General features: G+C 41.2%; 1 protein-coding gene across 3 annotated transcripts in view; it reads left to right on the top strand.

Annotated features, from left to right (window-relative positions):
• The first annotated feature begins 345 nt into the window (after window positions 1-345).
• Window positions 346-10,700, top strand: part of WDR33 (WD repeat domain 33) — a 109,798-nt gene continuing 99,443 nt past the window's right edge. For all 3 annotated transcript variants that reach the window (XM_086362435.1, XM_086362409.1, XM_086362418.1), the window contains exon 1: window positions 346-507. The gene's annotated coding sequence lies outside the window, so the exon portion shown is untranslated. The remainder of the gene's footprint in view (window positions 508-10,700) is intronic.

Here is a 10,700-nt window from a genome sequence, read left to right as displayed (position 1 = left end):
TCAGCCAGACCCCCTAATTTCACGGATGAATAAACATATTAGCAACTGCAGTACCGCCCACGAACAAATTTCTCATTCAAATTTTCCAAAAAGGGGTATTTCTAAGAGGACCAGGGTTAGCTCACAGGGTGAAGAAAGTAAGGCGGCACCACCTCCCCTAGTTCCTTCTCCCCAAGGAGTGCGGACCTCCTCTCAGCCGGAACAAAGAAGTCGCTCCTAGAGGCCGCGTGAGGTTCCGGTCAGGCCCCGCCTCTCAGCTAAGCACATGCGCAGAGTCAGCCCTACGGAGCCCGTCGGCCCAGGCGCGCGTGACGTAGAAGCGTACGCCGGTGCGTGATGACACACGGACGTGCGCTCGGTGGCTCATAGGGGAAGATGGCGGCTGCTCTTTTGGAGGAGTGGGATTGAGAGGGGAGGAGGGAGGGGGCCCGACGGGAGAGACATTCCTGACTGTGAAGACGAACATATCGCTCGCCAGTCGTTAGGACCTCTGATCAGCGCCCGAGGGTGAGTGCGGCGGCGGCATGGGACCGCTCACCTGCAGCAGGCGGCCGCACTCCGCCATTTTCGTGCTCGGCCGTTGCGTGCTTTGGGGACCTCAGGGGTGCCTGTGGACGAGTTGGAAGAGCTGGGAGGATCGACCTCCCGAGGGCTCTTTGAGGCGGGTTTGGGCCTTACGGGAGGGGGCTAGCAGCTTGAGGCAGACCAGGAAGGGCGGACATGGTAAGGCTAAGGCCCTGACTTGGGACCTGTGGCGACGCGAAGACGTAGGTAGGGTAGGCCGCGGAAAACACTGAAGTTTGGAGGAGTGAAGCGCCTTAAAACTGAAATTGGGGGCGGGAGTGGAAGGGGTTGGGCCGAGAATTGAATGGTTTGAGTGGTTGGTTGAAGAGGTCATGGAAAGTTAGTTAATACGAAACCTGTAAAACGGCGAAGGTTTAGTTAGCCTCGTTTTTATCTTGACCTAAAGTCTGTAATTTTAACACGTATAAGTCCACAGCTAGATACGCAAAAAACCTCTTCTCCTGCGGAATAGCTTTATTATTGTTTTGTTTGGTTTAGATCGTGCTCTCTGCAGGTGGCCGTTAGTAACTCCCTGCACATTTCTGATTTTGAGTTCTGGCAGTTAGATACTTAGGATCATAGAAGGCATTCTTTTTTTTTTTTTTTTTTTGAGGAAATATAAAAACTGTTGATACGTGCATGTAAACCCTTGTAATTGGTGGTCCTTCCGGAGAAAGGAGGCGGGTCGATAGGGAATTCAGCAGTTGGACATGTTTAAATCAAATCAGAAATGCATAGATTATTTCTAGAAAACCTGTCATGAATGATTTGAAGTATTTTCTACTCAGATGACATTATGTTGAGTGTTCCGGGAACTTTGGAAGACTAGAAAATGAACAAAAAGCCTGTGTAAAAGGAATACCTCTTACGAAGCCTGAGTGGACTTTTTTTAAGTACCCTCTGGAGATCTAGCACACGCAGTATTTTTTGCCTGTGAAAGTGATGCAGAGGTAGACCTATTTAATTCAAACAAAAACTTTTAGTTAAACGTGTTCGTTGTTCCCCGATGGCATTTTTTCCCAGCTAATCTTAATTGCATTTGGCCTCTCTTATTACCATACAGTACTTTTGCACTTTTTAATTGGTTTCCTTGCCTAGAAGAAGACAAAATACTGTATCGATTTGTATTTATGTTGAGGCCTTACTTTCTGTATTTGGCCTTTTTTCTTGAAGTTTAGAGAAAATTTTTAACTTTTGGTATTTAGGGGAAGAACTTTAGTAGAAAGTTGGCCTTAAATCACAGTGCTTTAGGAAAAAGATAAATCCTTATCTCTGAAGTTGATGGCATAACTTGTATTCTTTGGTTGGTGAAAAATATTAAAACGCAGATTTTACCCTGACCTAAGGCTTTAATTACACTTTTAGTAACCATTTAAGGTGCTTATTCAGAGCTCTGCATGCTAAGTAACAAGTTCTGTATACTTTTCACACTACTTAGGGAAAAATGTTAATTGATGCTGAAACTATTTCATATTTCAGAATAAGAATGAAGAAAGTAAGGCAATGTAAAGTTTTATAACTGTCACAAATATTTTGACAAAGATATTAGTGAAAGCTTTTCACGTAAGAATCTGTTTAATGTAATCCTTTTGAGGTTGCTTAGCAAAAAATAGGACTTTTAGATAAAGTAGTATTAATTAGAGCCCGAAGATTAGAAATCTTTGTTATCAAAGTATATTTAGTTGTCCAGCTCACCAGTTGTTTCAGTATTCCAGATTTGTTTTATAAGATTCCAAATTGTCCTAGTTTACTGCCAAACATTATTCCAGGATTTTATTTGTGTTGTAACTTTTGCTTATAAGAGATTGTTTTTTTCTTTTAGATGAGTGAAAGTTTCTCTGAGACTCATATATGGCATTGTATTGGAAAATCTTTACATTACTCTCATCCTTTCTGGCCTTAGAACATTTTAGTATTTTCTGGTAGTGACTGACTTTATAATGTTTGTATAGTACCTTATAATCATAATTGAGTGCTTGTTATTTTCTAAGATCTAGGTAGTATTGCAAAGGCTATGGGTTTTAGCAGTAGGTAGACCTAGGTTTGAAGGTCTGTCTACTGGTTAGTCTCACCACTACCTAGTTTTTTACATTTGGGCACTTACATGCTGAACTTCAGTTTAGAAATGTTAGTTATAGTACTTATCTCCAAGGTAAAAAAAAAAAAGAGTCTAGTACATAGTAAGCAGCAAATTTTGGCATTTTTCTTTTGTGACTTGAATTTGATGAAGTTCTTTTTTAAAATTGAGATGTTAGTTTTAGGTGTACATATATACAATAATGCTTCACTGTTAGTATATATTGCAGAATAATCACCACAATAAGTCCATCACCATACAGTTATAATTTTTTTTTGTTATGAGAACTTTTAAGATCTACTCATTTAGAAAATTTAAATATGCAATATAGTGTTAACTGTAGTTGCTATGTTTAACTTACTTTAGAATTGGAAATTTGTGTCTTTTGACCCCCTTCATCCATTTTGTCCATTTCTACCTTCCCCATTTTTACTTTTTAAAAAATTAACTCAAATGTCTTTGTTGGAAACAAAGATTGGATGAACCTCATTCCTCTGGTAAAGTAAATACTCCCTTCCCTGTGTTATTAAAGAGTTTTGTGTATATCTCTTCTTAATGTGTTTGTAAAATTTACTTAGTTATTTTTGGCTACTCTGGGCACGTGGGTTTTCTCTAGTTGTGGGCCCTAGGGTGCGCAGGCCTCAGTTGTGGTGCAAGGGCTCAGTTGTCTCATGGCATGTAGCATCTTCTGGGACCAGGGATGGAACCTGGGTCCCCTGAATTGGCGGGCAGATTCCCAACCACTGGACCACCAGGGAAGTCCTATTTAATGTATTTTGATTGGAGCATAACTTCTCCACTACTTTGTCAGCTCTTAGAAGGCAGATGCCACAGGGCCTTATATATTTTGTGTGCTCATAAAGCCTAAAGCATTATAAAAATTGAGTGAATGATTTTTCTACAAAAATTCCCATCATGACTCTCCTGAGATCTGTATTTCACACAGACTGGGTTTATTTCTGCTCCTTTGCCCTTACTGGTGACCTGTTTGCCCATCCCCCTCCTTTCATACTGCATATCCTGTCCATTTCTCAAAGTCCAGCTATGTCTTGTCTCATTAGTGAGGTCTTCAGTGAATATTTGTTTATTTTCAACTGTGCCTCTGGTTAACCTAAGGTCTGTGTGACTGCCGTCTATTACTTTAGCACCTGACACTGTGCCTTACCTTTTGAGCAGGTCCTTGGGTGTGTTGACAAACACACAGCTGTGCTTTAAGGCTGACTTTGTAATATAACCACCTGCTCTGTTTACTTACCCACTTAGTAAGATACGGTTTAGGAGCAATTTCTCTTTATTTGTGTGTAGGGTATTCTGGTAACTTTTTTTTCTTTGTGTGTTGGGATAAATCGCAAACATCCAGAAAAGCTGAAAGAAGAATGCAGTGAACACCTATTGCCTTTCATTTAGATTTATCTGTTTCTAACATTTTGACCATTTTGCTTTAACTCTCAGCATACCTCTCCCCTCAACAACCAGTTGAAAGTAAATGCTGATATCATGCTATTTGTTCCCTGCTGCTGCTGCTAAGTCGCTTCAGTCGTGTCTGATTCTGCGACCCCATAGACGGTAGCCCACCAGGCTCCCCTGTCCCTGGGATTCTCCAGGCAAGAACACTGGAGTGGGTTGCCATTTCCTTCTCCAATGTATGAAAGTGAAAAGTGAAAGTGAAGTCGCTCAGTTCTGTCCGACCCTTAGCGACCCCATGGACTGCAGCCTACCAGGCTCCTCCGTCCATGGGATTTTCCCAGGCAAGAGTACTGGAGTGGGGTGCCATTGCCTTCTCTGTATTTGTTCCCTAAATACCTCTTTAAACTAATGCCATTTTTCTACACTTCATATATCGTTATTGCAAACTAGCCTCCAGCTGAATGCTTTAGTCAGTTAACGTTAACCCTGGGTCGGGAAGATCCCCTGGAGAAGGAAATGGCAGCCCACTCCAGTATTCTTGCCTGGAGAATCCCATGGACGGAGGAGCCTGGTGTCCATGGGGTCGCGAAGAGTTGGACACGTGAGCGACTTCACTTTCAATTAATGTTGTCTCTGGCGTGGACTTTTTAAAGAATATGCCATATTTGGGATTTTCTGACTGAATGCTTAAAATGTCATTTAACTTATTTCTCTATTTTTAAATTTCCTATAAATTGAAAGATCTAGAGAGATTTAATTAAATTTGGGTCAGTATTTTTGGCACAAATACTTCCTAGATGGTAGTATGTAATTTACATTGCATTGCATCAGGAAAAACAGAATTCTGGTTCTCCTCTTTCTAGTGATCTATTAATAAGGTGGTGAGGACTTCCAGATGTTTGCCCCACTGTTTCCAATGCTAAATTTACTTGGTTGGTGTGGTGTCCATTGAATTTCTTCATTGAAAAGGTACATTTTCCCCTGTCACCTAATGGTTGATGATTTTTGGCCTAGTCATTTAATTTGGAGTTATAAAAATTGAATAAGTGAACTTTCTATAAAAATTCTCCTCACGGCTCTGTTATTTCTTGGCTGTTTTCTGTTAATAAAAAAAGTGCTTCCCCCTCCTTTATAGTTTTTACAATTTTATTTACTTACGTTTTTTGATGATCTGGGTCTTTGTTGCTGTGCGTGGACTTTCTCTAGTGTGGCAGGCAGGGGCTCCTTTCTAGTCGTGGTGCACAGGCTTCTCATCGCAGTGGCTTTTCTTCTTGCAGAGCACGGGCTCTGGGCATGCGGGCTTCGATAGTTGCAGCCCTTGGGCTCAGTAGTTGCAGCTGGCAGGGAATTCCGCCTATTCCGTGTGTTTTTTCCTGAAACATCTGGAGTCCTTGATAGCCACTGTGCATCTTTCCCGTAAGAACACCATTCTCTTAAATACCCAGAATATTAATAGATTCTACCGACTGGAGTTTTGAGCAAGCTTTGGGAATTGGGGATGGACAGGGAAGCCTGGCAGTCCAGGGGAAGCCTGCAGCCCCCTGCAGTCCATGGGGTTGCAAAGAGCCGGACGCGACTGAGCGACTGAACTGAACTGTAACTAGGTACAATATCTGATATTCAGATTTCATATTCCAGTTTCTCCAGTTGTCTCAATAGCATCCCTTACAGAGTTTTTTCCCTCTGTAATTTAGGTTCCAGTCTAGAATTGAACGTTGTATTTAATTGTCATGTTTCTTTAGTCTTTATAATTTTTTTAAACTTAAAAAAATTTATTCGTTTTTGACCATGCTGGGTCTTCGTTGCTGAGTGAGCTTTTTTCTAGTTGTCATGTTTCTTTAGTCTTTATAATTTTTTTAAACTTAAAAAAATATTTATTTGTTTTTGACTATGCTGGGTCTTCGTTGCTGAGTGAGCTTTTTTCTAGTTGGCGTCTCCTGGGCTCTAGAGCACAGGCTCAATAGTTGTGGCACATGGACTTAGTTGCTCTGAGGCATATGGGATCTTCCCAGATCAGGGATCAACCTGTGTCTCTTGCATTGGCAGGCAGATTTCTTTACCACTGAGCCACCAGGGAAGCCCTCTTTAGTCTTTGGTTGTTCAGTCGTTTCTATGGCCTTTCTTTCTTTAACGAGTAAGTTTTATTTAAGAGTCTAGTCTACTAGTTTTGTTTTCTCCTGATTTTTGGAGTATTACTTTTTTATTTTTAATGTGTTAGTTGTAGTTGTTATTGTTTTCCATGCTTAAGTTGTTGCAGACTTGGCCAGCGTGAGTTCCTCTTTAAGCTGGTTCTTGTATCCCCACCCCCACCCCGTGGTTTTTTTGGTTTTTTTGGTCATCCCACGTGACTTATTCCAAGATCAGGGATAGAAACCGTGCCCCCTGCAGTGGAAGATCTGTATTCACCAGGGAATTCTCTCTTGTGTCCCTTTTGGCTGAACCTAATTAATCTTTGAGAGCTTTTTTCTTGTTTTTTTAGCAAAACAAAATAACCCATGTCTTTCTCTGTTTTCCTTTTTTGTTTTTTATGTTTTTCTATTTCTCCAAAAAGTCTTATTTTCTTTTGATAGAAAATGATATTTATAAATTTAAGATTTGGGTGCTTGGTAATATATATACTGTTATTAGAATGTCTGTGTTCTAGGCCTCCTTCATTGGACAGAGCTAGAAAATATGTTTTCAGAAACCATCTGTTTATATTAGTATTTTGAATTCCAATTTATTATTATTTTTTATTTATTTTATTTTTTATTATTTATATAAATCTATTTTACTTGGAGGCTAATTACTTTACAATATTGTATTGGTTTTGCCATACATTGACATGAATCCTCCAGGGGTAGTTTAAAGTGAGCATTATTATTGGGATTTGCTACAAAGAAAGTAGATTCAACTGAGTGCAGTTGATTTCTTTTCAGTCCTTTTTCCTTAGACTGTATTCCACTGAAAATGAGCAGTTAGCGGACGTCCCCTGGTAGGCCAGTGGTTGAGAGTCCTTCCGCCAGTTCTGGGGACACTGGCTCAGTCCCTGGGCTGGAGAGATCCCACGTGCCGTGGGCAGCTAAGTCCTTGGGATCTAGAGCCCGGGCTCGGCAGCAAGAGAAGCCACTGCAGTGAGAAGCCTGCGCACCGCAGCCAAAGAGCAGCCCACCACTGCCCCCATCACTGCAACGAAAGAAAGCCTGCCTGCAGGAGCAGAGACCCAGCACAGCCGCCGCACACCGCCTAAAAAGAACTGTGTTCAAAAGTTGCTTGAAATGACACCTTTTTGTTTATTTGATCAATTTGATTAGTTTTGACTATCAAGTCAGACTTTTTGCTTTTTGTTCATGATTGTGTTTTTTTCTTTACTTTTTAACATAGTAAATGTTTACGTGGCTTAAAACGTGATACAATATTGAAAGAGTATATAAATCTTGCTTCTGTTTCTAAGCTGTCTATTCCTTTCTCACCCATCCAAAGTATGGCGTGTTTATGTCTGCATCCTTATTTTCTCTTTCTTACAAAAGAGGCATACTGTAAACAACTTGTGAACTTTGTTTTTTCCTAGTAATTTTATTCATTTATTGGCCGTCCTGGGTCTTTGCAGTCGTGGCCTGCGGGCACTGCCTTCTGGTTGTAGCGCGTGGGCTTGTCGTTGCCATGGCTGCTCGTGTTGCTGCGTCGTCTAAGACTTGGGGGCTTTAGTAGTGCAAGGGCTCAGTAGTTGTGATTCCTGGGCTCTAGAGCACAGCCTCAATAGTTGTGGCATATGGGCTTAGTTTGCTCTACGGCAACAGGATCGTCCCAGACCAGGGATCGAACTTGTGTCTTCTGCATTGGCAGGTGGATTCTTTACCACTGAACCACCAGGGAAGCTTGGGTAATTTGATTTTTGTTGTTGAGTTGTAGGAGTTCTTCATTTATTCTGAATATTAACCCCTGTCGGATTTGCAGACGTTTTCTTCCATTCTGTAGGTTGCCTTTTCACTCTGTTGATTGTGTCCTTTGCTGCACACAAGTGCTTAAGGTTGATTATATTCTCATTTGTGTGTGTGGGACCCTTATTTTTTCCTAACAGTGTATCCAAGAAATCATGCTATATCAGTTCAGTGCTCCCCCATCCCCAATGTGATTTATAGTAAGAAGTGTGTATTTGGTCTTTGTCAGGTTTCTGGCATAGAACTCCTAAAACTCTTGGAATTTTCTAAATGGTTAGAATGATAAAGGTGTTTTGATATTCATGACAAACCCCTGAAATCACACCTGAGTTTGTGTTAGTGAGGTGACTTTTAGAAAGCACCTAGGGGTGAAGGGAACTTTGAGTCCCACCCTCTAGGAGAGGAGGGGGGCTGGAGGTTGAATTAAGTGCCAGTTATTTAGTCAAACATGCCCAGTTTAGGAAGCCTTCATAAATACTCTGAAAGAACATGGCTCATGGTTCAGAGAGCTTCTGGATTGGTGACCGCATGAAGATTCTCAAGAAGACTGGTGGGCTCTGAGAACTCTAAGACCCTTCCTCCATACATTACCTTGTGCATCTCTTCTACCCGGCTTTTTCTGATTTCTGTTGTTTATAATAAAGAGGTAGCCTAGTAAATAAAATGTTTGGTTGTTTTCACTTCTTGATTATAGCAAGTAATACTGCTATGAACATTCGTGTACAAGTTTTTGTGTGGATAATAATACTTTTTGTTCTCTTGGGAATGTACCTGCTAATGCTGAGTCACTTCAGTCGTGTCCGACTCTTTGCGACCCCATAGACGGCAGCCCACCAGGATGCCCCGTCCCTGGGATTCTCCAGGCAAGAACACTGGAGTGGGTTGCCATTTCCTTCTCCAATGCATGAAAGTGAGAAGTGAAAGTGAAGTCGCTCAGTCATGTGTGACCCTCAGCGACCCCATGGACTGCAGCCTTCCAGGCTCCTCCATCCATGGGATTTTCCAGGCAAGAGTACTGGAGTGGGGTGCCATTGCCTTCTCCGTGGGAATGTACCTAGGATTAGAATTATAATTATATCCTTAGAATTTAGGGAAGTTCTGAACTGGTTTCCTAAGAGGCTGCACTATTTTGTATTCATTTCTACCAACAGTATATGAGGGTTCCAATTTCTCCACATTCTCACCAACCCTTGTCATTTTCTTCTTTTTGACTATAGTCACCTTAGTGGGTATGAAGTGTTTTCCCTTTGTGATTTGATTTGCATTTTCCTAATGATGCTTAGCATCTTTTCATGTGATTATTAACCGTTTGTTATCTGTAGAGAAGTAGCTATTGTCCATTTAAAATATTGGTTGTGTTTTTAATATTGAGCTGTGAGAGTTCTTTATATATTCTAAATGCCAGTCCCTTATCAGATACGTGATTTGTAGGATTTTTTTCTAATGATGTGGATTGTCTTTTCATTTTCTTTTTTTCTTATACTTCTGTTTATTTTTGTCTGTTCTGGGTCTTGGATGCTGAGATGGCTTTCTGTAGTTGCAGAAAGCGGGGTGGGGGGAGGCTCCTCTGGTTGCTGTCCTCAGGTTTCTCATTGCGGTGCCTTTTGTTGTGCAGCACAGGCTCTAGAGCGCACGGGTTTCAGTAGTTGGCCTCCCAGGCTCTAGAGCACAGGCTCAGTAGTTGTGGTGCATGAGGTTAGTTGCTCCATCGCGTGTGTGATCCCTCTGAATCAGGGATCAAACCCGTGGCTCCTACATTGGGAGGCAAATTCTTTACCACTGAGCCACCAAGGAAGCCCTGTCTTTTCTCTTTAAAGATGGTTTTATTGAAGCACAGAAACATTGTAATTTTGATGATGTCCAGTTTGTCCATTTTTTCTTGGGTTGATTATGCTTTTGGTGTTGTATCTTAAAAAGGCTTCACCTAACCTGAGTCACAAATATATATATCTGCTGTATTTAGTGCAGTTAGTAATTGGTCAAGCAATTGATTTTTCCAATGAAAAATGTAGATTGTTGTCCATGAGTATGCCTAAGAAAATGAATTTGACTGTTTAGAAAGCTCTAGTGAGTTTGCCTTTGTGGTTATGTCATGCGAGTGTATGCTCCTTGGTTTTTGTCTCACCACAGCAAAGATTTGGAGTGACGGACATTAAAGCCCCCTTGGCGTGTCACAGCTCTCGGGTCTTGGACAGACTGTGTTATAGCTCTCAGACAAATCAGCTCTATTTTATTTAGAAGAAAACAGGAAAATCCATCTTCAAGGTGTGAGGGCACGTCGATCCAAAGATGTGAAGAGAAGAGCGCCCAGGAGCGCAGGGGAGAGAGAGAGAGCCCTTTGGCTCCTCTTTTTATATGTTTTTTTCTTCCCCCTGGGCCTGCCCCATGCAAATTGGGCTTAGTCAGGAGTGCTGTTCTACCTGAAGTTCTCACTCTGGTCCTGGACCTTCCTTTGACCTTCCTCTGTTCTATTTTCGTGGGCTTTTCTCTTCCTTGTCTTTTAGCCACTGCCATTTTGGACTCCTTTTCCCTATTCTAACTACCTAACAGTTAGAAATTAATAAGCTTTAGTTTTAGCTGTAATAAAAGCAATTTTACGTAACTATACTGAACCTTTATAAAGGGGAGATTCACATAAAAAATAAAGGACATGTGTTTCATTGGTGAAATATTTTTAAACTTTACTTTTTAACTCGGTAATTATAACCTTAATAACCACTGTATTTTTGAAA

This window comes from Bos grunniens, chromosome 2 (assembly GCF_055505025.1).
Source record: "Bos grunniens cultivar Pamir isolate PY7600 chromosome 2, Bosgru_T2T1.0, whole genome shotgun sequence".
Classification (NCBI taxonomy): domain Eukaryota; kingdom Metazoa; phylum Chordata; class Mammalia; order Artiodactyla; family Bovidae; genus Bos; species Bos grunniens.
Note: the sequence above shows the minus strand (reverse complement) of the source record. Positions and strands in the feature narration are given on the sequence as shown.